This window comes from Lepeophtheirus salmonis, chromosome 1 (assembly GCF_016086655.4).
Source record: "Lepeophtheirus salmonis chromosome 1, UVic_Lsal_1.4, whole genome shotgun sequence".
NCBI classification, from domain to species: Eukaryota; Metazoa; Arthropoda; class Copepoda; order Siphonostomatoida; family Caligidae; genus Lepeophtheirus; species Lepeophtheirus salmonis.
In genome coordinates, this window is record NC_052131.2 from 20,290,136 (window position 1) to 20,309,302 (window position 19,167).

Genomic DNA, 19,167 nt, shown 5'->3' on the forward strand with positions numbered 1-19,167 from the left:
TTCAATTCATTTTGAAATACTTTTGTAATAAAAATAAAAGGATTTGAATGGCACTCTAAGAGGATGCTAAATGAAAAAAAGATAGTCTTAGAAACAGTAATCTCCTTCGTTGGTTAGAGTAATGAGGATTCTGAATGTGATGTACTAAAAAGATAAATAACTGTATAATAAAATAATGATAACTTTTTTTTTCCATTATCAGTGTTCTGAATATTGATTAGTAGAATTCAAATAAGCTCTTGTTAATTTGTGAACAGTTTTTTTCTATTAATGTTTCCCTAATCAGTATTTTGACGATTGGTTGGTTGAGTTGAATTACCCTAAAAAAACTAAAAAGACTGTACAAAACGATAACTGACTATAAAAAACAATGTAAACTATTATGTAAGTCTTGATGATATATCACAACTTTTACCCTAAAAAGAAACAGAAGAAAGATCCAAAATATGTTGGTAGAAGGTAGCCAATTCTTTGCAACTATTCAGATACTATTCAATAATTGTTCAAAACTGTTCACAAATTAACAAGAACTTATTTGAATTCTACTAATCAATATTCAGGACACTGATAACGGGGAAAAAAAGTTATTTAGAGATTACTGTTTCTAAGACTAGTTTTTTTTTCATTTAGCATCCTCTTGAGTGCCATTCAAATCCTTTTATTTGGATTATAAAAGTATTTCAAAATGTGTTGAATTGAATTATTTTAGTAGTTTTTATATGAATGTAGGATATTTATCCAAGTGATTTGTCTTTTAAACCTTAAAATACCAATTATTCTTACTAATCCATTGTGAGACTGTATTTGAATGGATACTGAATAATTTTATCAGTCCTAGGACCGCTCCTTATCAGTCTTTTATGGTAACTATAACATCTGAAATGACGTAGTTATTAACTACGTCATTTCAGTTGTTCAAGTATTATCATACCTTTTTGGAAAGAGATTGAGATATATAAAGTTTTTATGAAGAAACTGAGTGGCTAGTTGTTATACTCGAAATAATACATTCTAGCTATCATTATTCTTTTCTTCGTTTTTATTTCCTTCAATCCTAGCTAAGAGTAAAGAAAATAAAATAAAAAATAACTCGGACAGTAAGACTGAGGGACTGACTAATTGGTCATTAGGAGAGATGAATGGTAAAAAAGATTCGTCCGATAAAAAAAAGTACAGAATAGGAAATTTGGTCCGGGACCAATCCAACCACCTGTACGGAAATTGTTAGACTGTACAACTAATAATTTTTCTTTTATTTGGTTATATTACATTGATATCGGGGGGAAAATAAGTTTATATCGCTGTTTTATAGAATAATTTAAGAAATAGTGCTTGAATAAAAAGAATGAAGCCCTAAAGATATATCAAACTTTTTATAATAACTATATTCAAAACTTAAGGTGCTCCTAGAAATGAGGTCTTACTATAGGCCCTCGATTTGATTTGATTATATTCAAAAACTTTAAGTCGATTCAAATGAATGAAATATTCATATTTATTATCATAGAAAAAAAATTATGAATGGCTTCAAACCATTATCCTTTTTACGGAATCCAATAATAAAAATTAATCTGATCTAGCTTTCTCATAAATAATATGAAGGGACTACGAGAAAAGGACAGGAAATGAGAAAGCAGCTATATTCTTTTAAAGAAAATTGCATGGAGCAACTAGGAATTGTGCTTCATTCAAAATTGGAAAAATCGCGTAATAAAAATATGGTTTCTATAAATATTTCTTTAAATGCTATCTTTTATACAAATTATTAACTAAAATTTTTGGATAAATAAATAGCTAACCAACAAACGGAACTATGCAACATACTTTTGAAGGAAAAAAACACTCCCATCAAGACTTGCTGAGTTCAAAGAAAATTTAGGAATCGATTGCATAATTTATTTCAATATCTGTGGAGGAAAGTTGCGTAAAGTCAGACACACTCTTATTAAAAGATTAATTACCTTAAATCTAGATATTATCTGTCTGCAGGATATTACTAGGTATGCCCCTATGAAATGCGACTTTTCGCTATTGGTCTCTAGGTGTTGCCAGTTAGACATTATAAACCGGTCCAAAAATCTAAATACTTATTTCGACATGTGTTAACCATATTTAGTTCATTGTTTGTATAGCTTCATTCAACAACGCACTTTTTTTGCTCGTAAAAATGTCTAGTTTTGTGCCTATAAACTTCAATGTGTGGACATCATTGATTTTCTGTTACAAATTGAAGAGAAACGTTGCTCAAGCCCATAAAATGTTTGTCGAAGCTTACGGTGGACATGTTCCAAGAAGAGTACAGTGCTTCAGGTGGTTTGAAAAATTTCAAAGGGGTGATTTTGACTTGAGAAATGAAGAGCGCGGCCAGCCACCGAAAAAGATTGAAGACGACGAATTGCATGCATACTCTATGAAGATGATGGCCAAACGCAAGAAAAGCTCGCAAAACATTTGGGTATTGACAGTCGGACCGTTGGAAAACGTTTAAAAGCAATGGGGAAAATTTAAAAGATCAGTTGATGGATGACAAATGAACTGAATGAAAGGCAGCAAAAAACTGAAAAACCACCTGTGAAATGCTGCTTGCCAGGTACAAGAGGAAATCCTTTTTGCATCAAATCGTGATTGGCGATGAAAAGTCTATTTCAAGAATTTAAAACGAAAAAGATCTTATGTTGACCGTGGTGGTAATGCCAAACTGACCGCAATGCCACATCGCTTCGGAAAGAAGGCAATAATGTGTGTGTTCTAGGACCAGTGTGGCGTCATATGGTATGACCTTCGACAACCCAATCAAAACGTTAATGGTGATCGTCACCCACAACAATTGGCCGATTTGAACTGTGCTATACGCCCAAGCCACCCAAAATATGAGCCCAAACTACACAACCTTATTTTTTTAGATGACAACACACTCCCACATCGCTCTATAGCCCCCCACCTTCCAAGTTGAATCGTACAACTTGGAACCTCTTGCTCACCAAACCTGGTCACTTCCGATTATCACTTGTTTGCATCAATGGGCCACGCACTCAATTCTTTACGCTTCAATTCTCACACTGAAGCCAAAAATAGATCGATTGCTGGTTTACGGCAAAGACGAACAATTTCTTTGGAAAAACATCCATAAATTGCTTGGAAGATGGGAAAATATGTGGCTAGAGAAGGCGCATACTTTGAAAATAAAAAATTTGTAACCATTTTTTCACAATAAACGTTCAAAATTTTTAAAAAAAGTCTCATTTCACAGGGGCATACCTGGTAAGAGTCTAGTTTCCTTTTCATGGGTTAAAAAGATTCATTCATGCCTCCCAAGTTGTTTCTGCTTTTTCAAAACAGACTCTGGTTTAATAGGTGGAGTACTTATTTTTATTTCAAGATTGATGAATGATCCAATTAGAGTTCATTAATTTGACAGAAAAAGTGAATAGCATAATATTTTAATTACTTCAGCAACATCAAAATTAGTTTTTATTAACGTGTAATGTCTGAATGAAAGAGAGAAAACTTTTTTTTCAAGATTTATAAATTCTCATATGGAAAATACTTACCCCTTTGCTATTGTTGTTGGTATAAGTGTGGATTTAAGTAAGATTAGAAGTACAAACTTGAAAATTTTAAAGAAGTTCATGTTGGAGATTAATATGATTGATTTTTTATGAAAATTTCACGGAATGAAAAGATTTCATGGGTTCTCGAAACAAGAATTCAAGAATTTTTTGGGTTCATCTAATTTTAATGATAAGACAACGTGTGCAAAATATTTCCAAGTACCTTGATGTGAAAAAAAGATCGTTCAATTGGATTTCAAGTATGACTATAAAATGAAAAAATTCAAAATGCCTCGCTGGATCTTGGAGGATGAAGATTTTCAACAAAATTTTCAAGTTGGGTGACATTAAATTATGATCACCCATTATCTACTTATAAGATAATCTACGACTTAGTCATACTATTCAAGTGACTACCAGAAATTTTCTCAAAAGCAGAAAAGAAGCAGGCAGAAATTTAAATGATAATTTTGATGTTATTCTGACACAAAGTTCTCCTTTTGTCAAGGCATATGCGGAAGAATTGCTCTTATTAAAAAAAAGTAACAGAACGGATTTAAATCATTGGAGGCCCATGCTAAATGAAGCATGTAGAAGTATTGCAGGAGTTTAAGGCAAGCAAATTTAGTCAATTTTAAACATGAAGAGTGGTCCAGATCAAAAAGGTTTTCTTCGTTGGAGAAGACTCACTTATGTTTCTTTGAAAAATCAGTTGATACTAGAATCAATAAATGAACATCAATTGTGTGATGCAGTTATAGCTATTGATTTTTCAAAAGTATTTGACTCTACAATGCACTTTTTTATTGTGAAGACTGTTAAGAAAATCTTGCATAAGAAATTATATAATCCGATTAGGGATCTACCTTTTAATGGAGCTTCAACGATATCAATAGGTGGGTTGGAGAGTAAATCAATTTAATTAAAGAGAAGTTGCCTACAGGGATGCCCTTTTTCTCCTTGGCTTTTCGTTGCGGCATTTCAAGAACTCAGTAAAAATATCAAACGGAAATATGGTGGATTTTTTATTCAACTGGGATCGAGCAGGAAAATAATTTACCTAAATGCAGATAATGTGACTCTTATGATCGAGACTAAATCGGAGAAGCAACTCATCAGATGGGTCGAAATTCTCTTGAGTTGCTTCAAAAACTTAAAATAAAGTTTGGAATTGCTGTCAACAAGCATAAAGCAGCAATACTACCGATTGGTAATTGGACTCAAATATCTTACACGTAAGTTCTAGGATACATAATACGAGAAAGATTAGGCGTTTTAGGGATTAAGTGGGACAAACACGGAGTAATATTAGGAAACAGAACTTCACCTAACAGTTTGATCTTTAAAAAATCAGCGTAGTGGAGAAATTATAATCTACAAAAAAGAATCAACTAACAAAACACAAGGAATTCCATGAATCTTGAATAAAGCTACTACATCTTTGATAATCGAAGAGCATTTGATTAAGGAGGAAAAAAGTTGGTTTGAAAAATATTTTATAAATCATACATTCCATCATTAAAAAAAAGTAATGAGCATTTTGGCGGTGGAATTGTCCTGATTTTTACTATCTCGGCTAAAGTTTACAAAAATATTTTTTTATCTAATTGTGAACGCAGATGTTGAATGGAGGTCTTATATTTCCTCGAGCAAGATTTTGAAATGGGTTTCGTTTGGAACTAAAATGATAAATTCGAAGGGGCCCCCATTCTCTTCTTTTATTGGGGAAGCAAATGGAATTCTGTGCATGGTTTGTGACTCGAACTCGACAATCGACATAATACATGAAAACATAGATTCTACTACAAGGATTGTCCATTGCAGGAAACTCACTGCCCAATTTCATGTTGCTACAGGCTGCATAAAATTTAATAATTATTGCAAAGACAATTCAGTTGTTCATACTTTTCCTGACTGTCCGTATTTGCTGTTATTGAGGAAGTGTGTTGCATACAACCTAGAAAGACATATAAACACCTCGCCAAACTCGTTCATAAGTTTTTTTATGCTGCCCATCAATATGTTAATTCCTTCGATGAAGATTAAAGTAATCGGGTTGGGCATACTTAACTCTAAATTGTACCTTGCAAAAAAGTTTACATTGAATGAACCAATGGATAGAATAGAATTAAGAGTCATACTTATTACAGATGTGTCGAGATACATTGCCTTAGATTTGAAAATGCTTAAGTACGATACATTGACGTTCAATATAGCAGCGGATATTTTGGGGGATTTTCTGGAAACCTCTATAAAGTACATTGAAATTTGAAATTTTAATATCAAGATCTTCAAAAAACATAAAAATAGGCCAATCCTAGGGCTTTAGATATCTGCCTTTTTGGGTATTTTAGGTATTTCTTTGTTATTAGTATTTTTTTTTTTCAACTTAATTTTTTTTTATTAAATATTTATTTTATATAGATTTTTAGTGTAACTATGTAACTAAAGGGGTTCTTGGGAACTAATTTTAAACTATAATGTTTATTTATATTATTAATAAATGTAATTACCCTATTTCTTATTATATATTTTTTATACAATATATTATAAAATGAAGATTTTAAAAAACAACGGAACTTATCAAACAAAAAGAATCTTTAGAATCAACCCTGTTTATTCGAACAAGTTGAAATTCATTAGTTAATATTAGCCAGTTAATTATCAATATGTAGATATATCTCTATAATAATGAAGCAAAGTTTTGTTGTATGTATGTTTGAATGAAAATATAGCATTTTTAATTTAAGAAATAATAATGTAGTCATTCACTAGAAGTCGATTCACATGAAAAATCGAGCCTGTGTACATGGTGAATTATATAGAATGATCCATAATAAGTATACCAAATACATATTTTTAATCTAAGAAATAATCATTTATTCGTATTCATTAAATATGGCAGGCGTTTGTATGCTAGTATCGATCGTGTAATCAAAGAGAATTGTATAAAGTACAATTTGATGTTTTTTTTATATGCATAATATACTTTATGTGAAATGTAATGAGGTTTAGCAATGAACCTGCTTAGGTAAAGCCCAGCCAGTGAGTACTTTCGATACTAAAGTACTCCCTGACTCATCCCATCATATTAAAAAAAATCTCAAATTCTTATTATTCTTTGGGGAGAGCATATATATGATATAATTATTGACTAGCTACGTGTGAGGGTGCACATACAAAAGAAAGAGTAACACGAAGGATTTGTTGGGGATCTTCTATATTATTAAAGTAAAATTTGACTTTTCAAATTTAAGTTTTATGATTTATGACGCCATTTGTTCAATTTCTTAATTTTTTTTGTCAGGGCCATCATTTGTTTACTTATAATGAGTTTATGACGTAAAAGGCATGCAAAAAGTGAAATTAAAATATAGCATCAAACTTAAATTTAAAAAGATTAACTTTCTTTAAAGTCACTTAGTTTTATCAAATTCATATTTTAGTACGCTAATCCGGGTTCTTTATTGAAGGGACCTTATTGGAGTGGCTATGGATTATATAATCAATGCAATTTTAATTTTTATGCATGGCATATCTATTTGTAAGAAAAAAAATTCGACAGAATTTGAAATATCATGCAAATAATTTATTTTTAACTAACTTATCTACAAAGAATAAGGCTCTTATCACGTAAAAATTCATTTTTATTGTTAAAAAACGTACAATTGATTTATTTATTCAATAGTATTTTGCAAATCATGGGATATTTCATTTATATATTTTTAATTATGATCCTTTTTAAATAAAAAAAAAACATATGTATATTAATAACTATTTGCTTCAATTAACCGATAGAGAAATATAATATGATGCATTTAATTTGTTTAAAGATACTTAGAAAACCCATATCAAAAATCCTTTTTGCATGAATATATCGTACCTTGGTACAAAATAGACAATTAGTTTGTTAATCATTTTTACAAATGGGTATTTGAGCATCTATGAAGAGGTAGGTTTATCTTTATCAAGATTGATAAATAGTTAAAGATATTTTTGTATTATATATGAAAACATAACATCATTTTTTACATTTGTTTTTCACTTATTTTCAGAAAACAGATAAATTTGATAGTTTACTATTATAAAAATATCTTGATCTTTAGTGAAGTTTTATTTTATTTTTAAATGATTCACATTAGTAATAATTATATACTGATTATACTGATTATTTTTTCATAGGTATTTCATTTTATAAATTTAGAGTATTTATTTTTTTCCTTAATCATCGAGTCTTGCTTATGGTACAATGCTAAGAAATTTACAATATGCGTACCTCTTCTTTTTTCATATATATAAGTACTAAAAAATAGTAGCAATAAGTAACAACATTTATCTTTTTCAAAGATTAAAAGAAAATTAATTTATTGATATAAAAAAAAACCTCATTTCAATCTTTTGAAAATATATTCGAACAGTTTTTAAAGTTAAAAACTTATTGAAATGCCGTTACCATACATAAAATAAAATAAACATAATATATTTTTTTACATTACCATTCGTAGAGTTATTTGGGTTCAAAGAATTTTTCAAGTTTCATAATATGAAAATATATTCATTTTCATAAATTCCACCCATAAAAACTCAGGAGGTAAATTGCAGTTAGTTTATTTTCATAAAGCTTTCTGTGAAATAATTTTTTGGCAATATTTATTATCTAACACCAATCCACATTTCTCACTATTCCAACGTATGTAATGGACTAACTTTACTCTATCAGAAATTTTAGAATTTAGACTCTAGAATAAAACCGCCCACCTTACTACTACTTCTACAGCCTGATTGTCACGCAGAATAAAAAAGGAAGTTATGTTGTTGCACCTTCTACTAAGGGTAGAGTTGACATGTTTGTATTGAAAAAACTACCTTTAAAAATTAGAAAAAGAAAAACGTTTGTTACATGTATTCTTTCTTCTTCCCTTTTCATTATTAAATAGTTTGTGGTGGTAATAGCATCTCCCTTTAATAGAATAATTATATAATTATAGCCTATCTTTGGTGTAAATTATTTAAAAATGCATAATAAAATATACATATATGCATATTAAATACAATGACAATATTTTTTCTACCTTTATGCCATTTTAAATATAGAATAGTATTTTTATAGCACTAATTCATTTTTTCACCCACCTCTAAAGAAATCATAGCACAAGGAGCTGATATTAACATAGATCTTAATTCAGAATACTATAAGTCTCACTCCAGACTTCTGTTTCTGCCCGTTCTTTCCTTACTAAAATATCAACTTTAATTATGGGGGAGTAGTGAAATAGTTGAAATTCTTCTCGTTTTGTTCCATTACTAGAGAATATTCGGATTAGAAATAATAATTTTTTAGACATCAAATGCACATCCCTTTCTAAAAGACTAATTAATTAAATAACACTTATGATAGATACTTGTTATGAAATATGTATTTAATTATAAAATATCCCGATCCTCCCTACACTCAAGTCATAGTTAAAGTTTAAGCTCATTTAGACACATGTTATCCTTGTTTTAGACAATATATATATAGATATGTAGCTTAGATAAAATAGAAAAACAATAGTGGTTATGCATTAAATTAATAACTTTACCTTTTTTGGGACACCGTGATGGTTATGTCAAAAAAGTTTTATTAAAAATATGTTAGTGTCATTTTTTATTTGTGCATGATGGCTAGTGCGTCTTATACGTGTTGGCCCATGGTACCATATATTTCTGGTATTTAAAAGAGCCAAACAATTATATTTGTATTTTTTATTTATAAATTAAAAATTTAGTCGAAAATAAACAAAACAAAAAAAAAAGAATTATATTGCACCAGTGTTAATTTCACCAGACAGGACTAGATGTGACGAGACGATTATGATTTAACAATGTATTTTATCTTGTGTAGAGGCTTAAATAACAATACTAATTATTTTGTGCCATTTTTTTCACTATACAATAACTCTTCCCTTGCAGTGAGGATTAGTATCAAGTGCCCCAAGCTATGCTCCAATGTACCCCGAAGTATAGTAACGATTTGGCCAGACATAAACTTAAAAAAAATAACATGTTTGCAAATAAAATTTTAAGAATATTTGAAAGGAGAGCAGCTTGGCTTTCATGGTGTTTTATTAGATCAGCTCCAAGCTGCTGTGAGAAGAAGGAAATAAACACAAGCCCTATTCCGTATATTACTGTAAATACTCTGCTGTCGATCATCAATTATTTTTCGAGTTCTATAAGGACTTACACTTATAAGTACATAGAGTTGAGTAGTTTGCAATGAAAAAAAAAGAGCGCATGACATATATAGAGATGGAATTTGTGTAAGAGCGGGAGGAGAAAGCGTGAGTGATACTCGCAGTATTCTGAATTCAGGTCCATGTTAACATCCGCTGCCTGTTATACGATTTTGGGGGACAAAATGAATACACACTCAACAACCATTTTTCCTCTTCTCATTTTCAAACATAATATTTTATTACAAACTACTCAAAGACATATTTACTTCTGGATTTGAATGGGCCACGCAACCTATTGACAGTGCGTGCTATTTTCTGTAGTTACATTCAATACATAGAAATGCAGAGAAGAAAATATTATTTAGTTTATGTGGTCATCAATTAAGTATAACTAACCCTCATTGTTACTCTCTGTCCTTCATGAGCACATCCACTGGAAATTACTTCATAGTTTAATGTTTTCTCTTCAATAATGAAATAATAATAATAACAGCCTCAGAAATAAAAACTTGTTTAGATTGCCGAGTAGAAAAAGTCGCTTTCGCTCTCAAAGACATATTTTATACGCCTCTGACCGGTATAATCAACCGCACTACTCATATCCTTTACGAATATTTTTTTTAAAGTTATGAAGTCGTATCTATAAATTTAGTAATCGATCAAGTCATTAAATTACTCCTAAATGTATCTTAATATTGTATAAAATTATCTAAACTATCTAAATTCTCAAAACATACGCTCTCAAAAACAAACAAAGATTCAAACACATAAAATCTTAGAAAAAATCGCATATATGTATCTTATATAATGTAACCGTAAGATATGTTTTTTATCTATGATCCTGTGTAATGGAGCAAAATATACACATGTATTCAAAGTACATGTTTTTATTACACCCCTGATGTTGAACAAAACAACAACCATTTGGTTGGCTACTGCATTGCCTTACAAAAACATGTACAATACATATATAGAGAAAAATTTACAAACTATGTAGAAAAAAAATGTTGAAACGAATGGAAGCGTATTTTCTTATTTAAAAATAATCTTTCAAAATAAAGAGGTTCTGTGATTTAAAATGGGTTTTATTTGTAAGAATAAGATGCTATGATAAGTTTAATTTTAAAAACTGGTCATCAATTTGTTTTTTTCTTCAAAAAAAGTTGAAATAAAATATTTAAAGATTCGCATTAACCTTTGGGAGACTCCTTAAATTACACTTAAAGAAGCAAATTCGTCGTCAAAATTTAAAATAGATATGGTTTACTGGAAAGACCATATCGGGATCAAATTCAGTCTCATACATCAAATCAAAGTTTTAAACTATATTCAATATTCTTGGGTATATCAACATATTCAATAAATTATGATACGAAACTTATAATTGACAGAAATATGTTTATAAAGTATTCGTATATGAGGTGTGAAAAAATATACGGGACATTTATCCTTTTCTTAATTTTTTTTTCCAGATTGTCTTTATGTTAACTTAAACAGGATATATTATTTTGGATCTTGAGGAATGTAATTTTTTTGGCATTATGTCTATGACATCTGAGGGTTATATATTATATGGTTACATAAAGATCAATGATTACTTTTTTGGCTTAAAAATGGCCTATCAAGGGATCATTTCTATATGTTCAATAACTGGGAGGTCAATTTATCTACGTATATTATCCAACTGTCTCCCTTCCCTTTATTTCTCTTGGTATAAAATCAGGCCTATAAATTCTTGGTAAAGAAATATGTTTGAATAGAGAAAATAAATTTTAAAAAAAAAATTTTATTTAAAGTCTAAAAAATATAAACTAATCGGATAACAAAGATTTATCTACCTCTTTTTTATATTTTAAAAGTAAACTACTTCGTTTCTTGTATATAAATACATAATATATGTTGAGCATGTTGAGGACCCATTAACGACTTTATGTAATGTATGAACAAATTTTCAAAATGGAATAATGAAATTTGTTATCGTTATCAATTGAATAAAGTGACTTGCATCTACATATTTGAGTCTAAATGACCAAAATGAATCTCTTTATCAAAAATGACCAAGACCCTGGAAGTTGAAAATTCTGTTCTCTGAATTTCTGAAACAATGGAAAAATAGAACATAGACCTGGATAGGTTCTAAATTTTTTGACACTTGTTACACGTTTTAAAGTAAATGTTAACACCATTCGGAAATTGAAGAAATTTCGGACAACTATTTATACGGAAGTACATAGGTCAAAACGTCGACAGAGAAAACGTAGAATGACAAATGGGGAATGGACAAAGGGTCGACTGACAGAACGTCCACAAGAAATACATCTCAAAATTTGAAAAATAGTTGTAACGACGTTTCCCGCCCGAGATATTTACTCCCCCCCTACAACACCCTAATTTATTCAACGAAAATTAATAGTTATAAAATTAATACATATTAAATATTCTTATTTCTTCTATTATTTTCTTATACATATAAAATAGGAAATGTAAAATTATGAATTCTGACCCCGTATTCTGAGGTAAATATTTGGCTTAGAAGAGCCAAAAGTGGATGGATCCATATATTTTATGATATTCTTTTTTAAGGTGTTGCAATATTTACTCCCCTGAAATTTCCCACCCGAGACATCCCCCCTCTATGTAAACAACAATAAAGATATCTCAACCCCCCATTTACAGCCCGAAAGTTGGGACGTTTTCAAGTGTCTTCAGGTCCAAAAAAGGGATGATTCCCAACCCCGTCAGATAAGTTGATGAGAGGGGCTCTTAGTAGTTCCTTAAATAGTGGCGGTACCCGAGAACAGCCTCAACATTTCGGTTTTATAAGGATGTTGGGAGAGGTCTTTACTGCTTTTTTATATATAGGAGTGGTTGGGGTATGTTTCAGTGGGAAATGTATATATGGGATATATTGCAACACCATTTGGAGGAGCCCTTTAGTTTCTATTTTACAGTCGGCGTTCTATCAGTCGACGTTTTGCCCATGCACTATTTACACATACACATAGTAATGAAAATTTATTACATCGGTATCTCTTTTGAGATTTATCGGGGTCTTACACAAACGGGAAATTCCCAAGGAATATTTTTTTGGTAAATCCTGCATTTGAGTATTCAACAATATAACCTTCATTTCATTTTTGTTACTTGCATGTGCAGTCAAATCAATATAAGTAGAGTAAACCTTTATTTTCTAAATGAAATGTTAACTATATCCGGATTTTTCCTATATCCGAAGTACAAATAAAAACCACAATTTTTGTATCCTTACGAGTATGTAAATAAGTCATTTAGAAACTCCTTATTTTAATACAAGCAGTGCATGATTATATCTTGTTTTTGATAGATCAAGGAAGATTTTTGGTTATCTTTCACCGAAATTGTCTTTATTTTTTTTCTAATGCAATCATGAAATGTATCCTTACTGACTTATAAGACATGGGGAATTAATTGCTTTTAATGAAACATACACAACAAAAATGATATCGCCATCTTTGGAGGTGTACCTAGAAAAAGGAAAAAGCATCTCACGAATTCTTATGATTTTGATACCAAAAAGAAGATAAAAAGTTGACTTTATGTTGATTTTTTACAGCATGTTGCTTCTATGCAAGTATTTTATGTATTAAAATCTTGCTATTTAAGAGAAAGTTGACCGTAAGCTTAATTTTATTTTATCCGTATTTGATTGTACTTATATGCATACTGAAGATACTTATATCCTGCGGGCCAGGTTCTATATTTCAAAACTAAACAACCCCCCAGCTCAACTAAAAATTAGCTCTTTAATCAATTACTATTTAAGTTTTTTTGTGTGGAATTGGGTTACGGAATTTTAAAAAAAACGAATCACATGGGATCTACAAAAGCAACTTGTGTACTATAAGTATAGTTGATAATATTTTAGAGAAAAACGCGTGCGAGGAGAAGGGGGGAAACATATGGTATCATAGTTTAAAATACTGATGTGATTCTCACTCATAAACACATCAGTATTTATCAGCTGCCTGCTTTATTAGGATTTTTGAGGGTATAACGAAATATTTATTAGCAAAATGTTTAATAAAGATATACTACGTATAATTGACTTAGACAGTTTTTATCCGTTACAGTAGATTTGAAAACGTGACACTCCATGAAATTGTAATTCATTATGAACCATATTCTCAGAATAATAACTAATAAAACGACAAAGTAAGAGTATTTCGAAATATATTTGAAGTTCCAAGTTTAAAATAGAAGGCTTAAATTAAATATAATCTACATACTAAAAAATAAAAAATAAACCATCATACATTTAAGTTAAATATACAAAATTAAAGAATTAGAATCCTATAACTAATAATAACAATAAATTATAAATACAGAGTATTGAAATAATAGATTGATCCAAATAATATTTTCTTGTTCTAACATCGGAATTCAGTTCAATATTCCATACTTTAGGATGCAAAACACAAGCCAGACGTGGAGTTTAATCAAAAATATCGTCACCCTTTTTTCCTCATGTGCAAGTTGCATATACAATTGTGCACAGGATAGATATATCTCTACCGATGATATCTTCATAATTATTAATAATAAAGTAAATGTCAAAATCATAAAATAATGTTAGATTTAAATCCATATCTTCTTCCGATTTTAGTAGTAACAGCTTTTAGAATCCCACTTTCATTCATTTCATGTTTATCTAAAAAAAGAAAAGTTGATCCATGCAGTCAAATTTTAAACCTTAATTACTTATCTTAGATATCAAAATAAGACTCCTTTATAACTGATAAGACAATTCAGGCAACCATTCTTGACTTAATGTAGTTTTATAACATGATATCGTAAAGATTTAGAGCGAAACCTAATTATGTAGTAATGTCCAGCGATATTACTCCTTATTAAGAGCATCAAAAAAAGATTTTCGCCCGGTTATTAATGCTTGTATAACAACATACTATTATCATGAAAGATACACACAATTGCTAATTATAATGCTACACCCAATGCAACTACCCCCGTTGCTGTGACCATTTAAGCAGTTGTTTTTGCCATTTAGTTGTGTATCATAATTCTTGATATGTTTAGCTAAAATAGAATCATATTTTATGGTTAGATTTTATAAAAAAAATTGAATACTTACTGTTAGATAGTACAAAATTCAGAGTTCCATTTCGAAATTAGTAAATATTTTATAGTTTTTACTGATAACTTGATCGTAATTTGGTGTAGATGACTCAAGACATGCTGAAAATTATCTCAACTTCACAATTTACAATGTGGGTATTTCTGTAAATGGTATCATTACCAACATCCTCTATAAATTCAATGATGGTTCCTCGGGAATGGACGTGCTTACCCGTGTATTTCTCCATAAATATTTTGAACGTAGGATGATTAGCAATGGATAAGGGTATATTACATGTAATAAGTATCTTTGTGAGATCAGAATTAAAGTCTGACATGATGTATTCATCATACACTTGATTTTTTAGATGAATATACATGCTCTTGATATGAGATGAGGATAATGAGTGGTGTGGAATTCTAGAGAGGGGACTAAAGGCACATTTATATCGACAAATCCGACAAGCCATCTGTTTTTCATCCGGTAAGTATTTTCCAAATTCCTGGGCCTCCATTTTCATAAATCCAGACAGAAGGAGACGTTATTTTAGACATTTTATTCAGTTCTCTATCGACTATCAGCATCTAATATTATATTAATATTGAATAATATAGGCGGGAATGATAACGTTATTGATAGTAGAAGATGTATATTATTTAATCAATGATGCTGTGCGTATTTATTCTTTTCTCCTCGCACGCTTTTCCAATCTTACCAAAATTATCACCCTTAACTATAAGTAATAATATATAACGAAGAAAATGAGTGTTAAGAGTAATTGGATAGGAGTAGGTTAAATTTAATTTTTTTATTGTTAAAGTATAAAAATAAATACATAAATTTCACAAAACTAACAAACAGGATTCCAAAGTTTGAAAAAATATTTCCCGATGAACGAAAATTTCCTGGGATATGAGAAAACCCTTCTAAATAAATGCTTTCAATAGTTTATCATATTATTTTACTTACAATTATTTGTTGTTAAAATATTTTTAATGTATGTTTTGTACAAGTTTTTATTTTATAGAAAATTTAACATGTATATTGAAATTGTATAAATGGAATCGGGAGAAGTTATTCTCTTGAATTCGCACCCATGTGATTTTTAGAGAAAGAAATATAATTTATGTATATGGATTTCACCAAAATATCCTAGGTTAGATAGATTAAATGTAATACTATAATTTTTACTATACTTATATTTAGTTATTCAGTACAACTCCATCTTATCAATTAAAGGAACATTTAAAAAAATAGTATTGGTGCAACCTAAAAATGCGATGAAGGATTATATTTGAAGAATTTAGAGTATGTATACGGTATGAGGATAATGCAATACTTTGAATATTAATTAGATGGTAAATATATAAATGACATAGTTTTTTCTACTATCTAATGAAAATTACTAATTGATAAGTAATATGTGGCAGATTATAAATTTCAAATGTCCACTTTTATATTTAATGCAAAATACATTATTTTTGAAGAAGTAATTTTAATAGGTATGAATAAAGAGTGTCAATAAATTGATGTTAATTATAAAGAGTGATGATGTTTATGAATAAAGCGAAATTTTAACTTGTAAAGTCTGCTTGAAAAGCTTACAATTTGTTCAGATATCACTTCTGCTATACAACATTGATAATATATGTATAAATTGTCAAGTCCAACGCAAATAAAGTAGGTAAATATATCAAAATCTATAAATTAAATCGTATTAATTAATATTAATAAATTATGTGAAGCATAGACCATTAGATCAATATTTGCACAAATATAGTCGGCTATGTGGAATTTTTTTAGTCAGCTAGGTCTGTTATAAATATTATTATAAATCTAACTATACAACCTCCATAAATTTACCGTTTTAATTTAATATATAGAAGGTGTCTCAACGTACCATCATCTCATCAATCTTTACATGCATAAACTTTCAAAACGGCTCACAGCCAAAGGGTATCCAGTCAGCAAAAATACGGTTCATATTTATTTTAAAAAATTGAGCTGTTATACCTACAAGAAACAGAAGGAGCCAATGCTGACAGAGAAACAGAGGAAAGCAGGATTTAACTTCTACATGGAGAGAAGGGAACGGACAGTGGAGGACTGGAAGCGTGTGAAGTTTACGAATGAAAGCCCATATGAACTCTTTCATCCCCAAAATATAAGAAATGACCGTGTGTGGAACTACACAAGAGAAAATACTCCATCAAGACATGTCATTAAATATTCACCAGAGGGCATAACTTTTGGGGAATGGTGTCACACCAGAACTGCAATCTTTGGGCTGCAATTCTGTTTAAAAATTGCATGGTTGATTGCCAGTATTATGTATGTAACCCCATTTTGCCTCTCTAAAGTCCAGAAACACAATTTAAGGTCCTCCAACTCGCCGCAAAATTTGAGAAATATGTCGATGGCAATTGTTCATCAAGACCAAGCACAACAACTTACGTATAAACTGCCCACAAAACGGACTGAATTCAGTTCTTTCACCTTCTGGGGTCGAGATGTATGCCTATCCAATTCACCTTACTTGTCTCCGATCAAAAATTTATGGTCCATCCTGCAGAGAAGACTTGATGAAATGAATCAACCTGCTACAAACTTGACTGTGATGCAGAAGCAATTATCTTATGCTTTCCAAAACATTGAGCAAAAAGTACAGGAAAAATTTGATCTTTAGCAATGTCATCAAAGAATATATTCGCCTCAAAGGCGCCAAGACCAATTATTGAAAGAAAAAATAACTATTAATTATTTCATTATAGTTGTTTTTCTAGTGAGAAGTTGTTAATGAAACACCCTTTACTAACGAAGCGAAAGAAAAAAATCAATAAATTACGAGGAAAAATTATAAAGTGATATCTCACGAGGAAAAAAGATTTATCGTAGCCCAGGCTAACAAGCGAATTTCCCCATTTTTTTTTTATAGATTGAATAGATACACAGCTATAAAACTATGTATGTAATGTAAATTATATATGTTTTTCGTGATACACGGCGTGTGTTTGATGGGAAAATTAATTTTGATAATGGTTTTTAGCAAATAAAACATAATGGTTAATAAATATATATATGCAAATATCCTTATCGGCATCCAAAACTCTTCAATAAGCCGGTCACAAAATTAATTTACTTTTTATTATTACCAATATCGATGGTGTGCAATGTTTATTCATTGTTAAAATAGAAGTCGATTGTTTCTATTATCAGGACAAATAAACATCAATCATGGATGTCAACCAGCCATTTTTATCAAGAAAAATTAAATTAGCATTGAATTTACATTCAGGATTTTTTTTTTGCACAGAAAATATATTTGTAGCTTATGTATGTTAGAAATTTTTCGTATTTCTTTATATTTAAACAACTTGGGATCCAGTATAAAATTATACCTATTTGGCAAAAAAAGAATGTATATATTTTTGGGAGGTTAATTATTATTTATGATGTTGTGAAATTTATATTTGCATCACTTTTCCAGACCTACATTTGACGGTTGCATGTAAAAGAGGTTAATCTTAATGCTTGTATGTATACGTATGAAAAAAGAGAAAATTAAGGAAATTTCTTATAGATGGATGGTACATGCAACTATTTTTTACAATTTACTTATATGCCAATAATTTGTAATCGAGTTTTCTCTGAGTGCTTTGAATTCAAATTTAAGCTTACAACCACCAACAAGCATTTGGAGCTTAAATTAACATTCTTTTTTTAAATCGTCTAAAAATATATATGTTAATAATCAAAGATGAAAATAATATTATCCATCTGTATGATAAGCAAAGAAATATATAATGAACTTGTTCACCTTGACAATTTGATAAATGTTTACTTGCTTTGATGACTTTATAAGAAATAAATTGAAATATTGAGCAGAAATGCTGAATTTTGGACACAAAAATAAGAATCTCTAATTTAATTATATTATTTTTCTATATTTTTGATCATTGATTTTAATAATAAAATACCTTTCAATATTCAATTTAATTATCGAAAAATGTAATAAATTTATCATAAAATAACTTTCCAAATTCATTTTTGTATACATAGGGTTTAAATCTGTGAATGTAAATTTTTACAAAACTTTGAAAAGCGGTGGAGCCCTCCAAATGATACATTTTATTTAATGTTCACAATTTGTGTAAAATTATGCATATTTTGATGCCTGTTGTGTTTTCATAGCTCAAAAAAATACATTAACGGGACACTCTAATGTACAGGGCTTTGCAGATAAATTTGGATTCATTATTGACAAGTTATAATATTTATAGCATGG

At 29.7% G+C, this 19,167-nt stretch overlaps 1 long non-coding RNA gene across 1 annotated transcript; it reads right to left on the reverse strand.

The window, feature by feature from the left end:
• Positions 1-13,961: 13,961 nt before the first annotated feature.
• Positions 13,962-17,780, reverse strand: LOC139905608 (uncharacterized). Its single transcript, XR_011780507.1, has 2 exons — positions 14,898-17,780; positions 13,962-14,842 (listed from the first exon to the last, which is right to left on the reverse strand). It is a non-coding gene; the product is annotated as an uncharacterized lncRNA (long non-coding RNA).
• Positions 17,781-19,167: the final 1,387 nt, after the last annotated feature.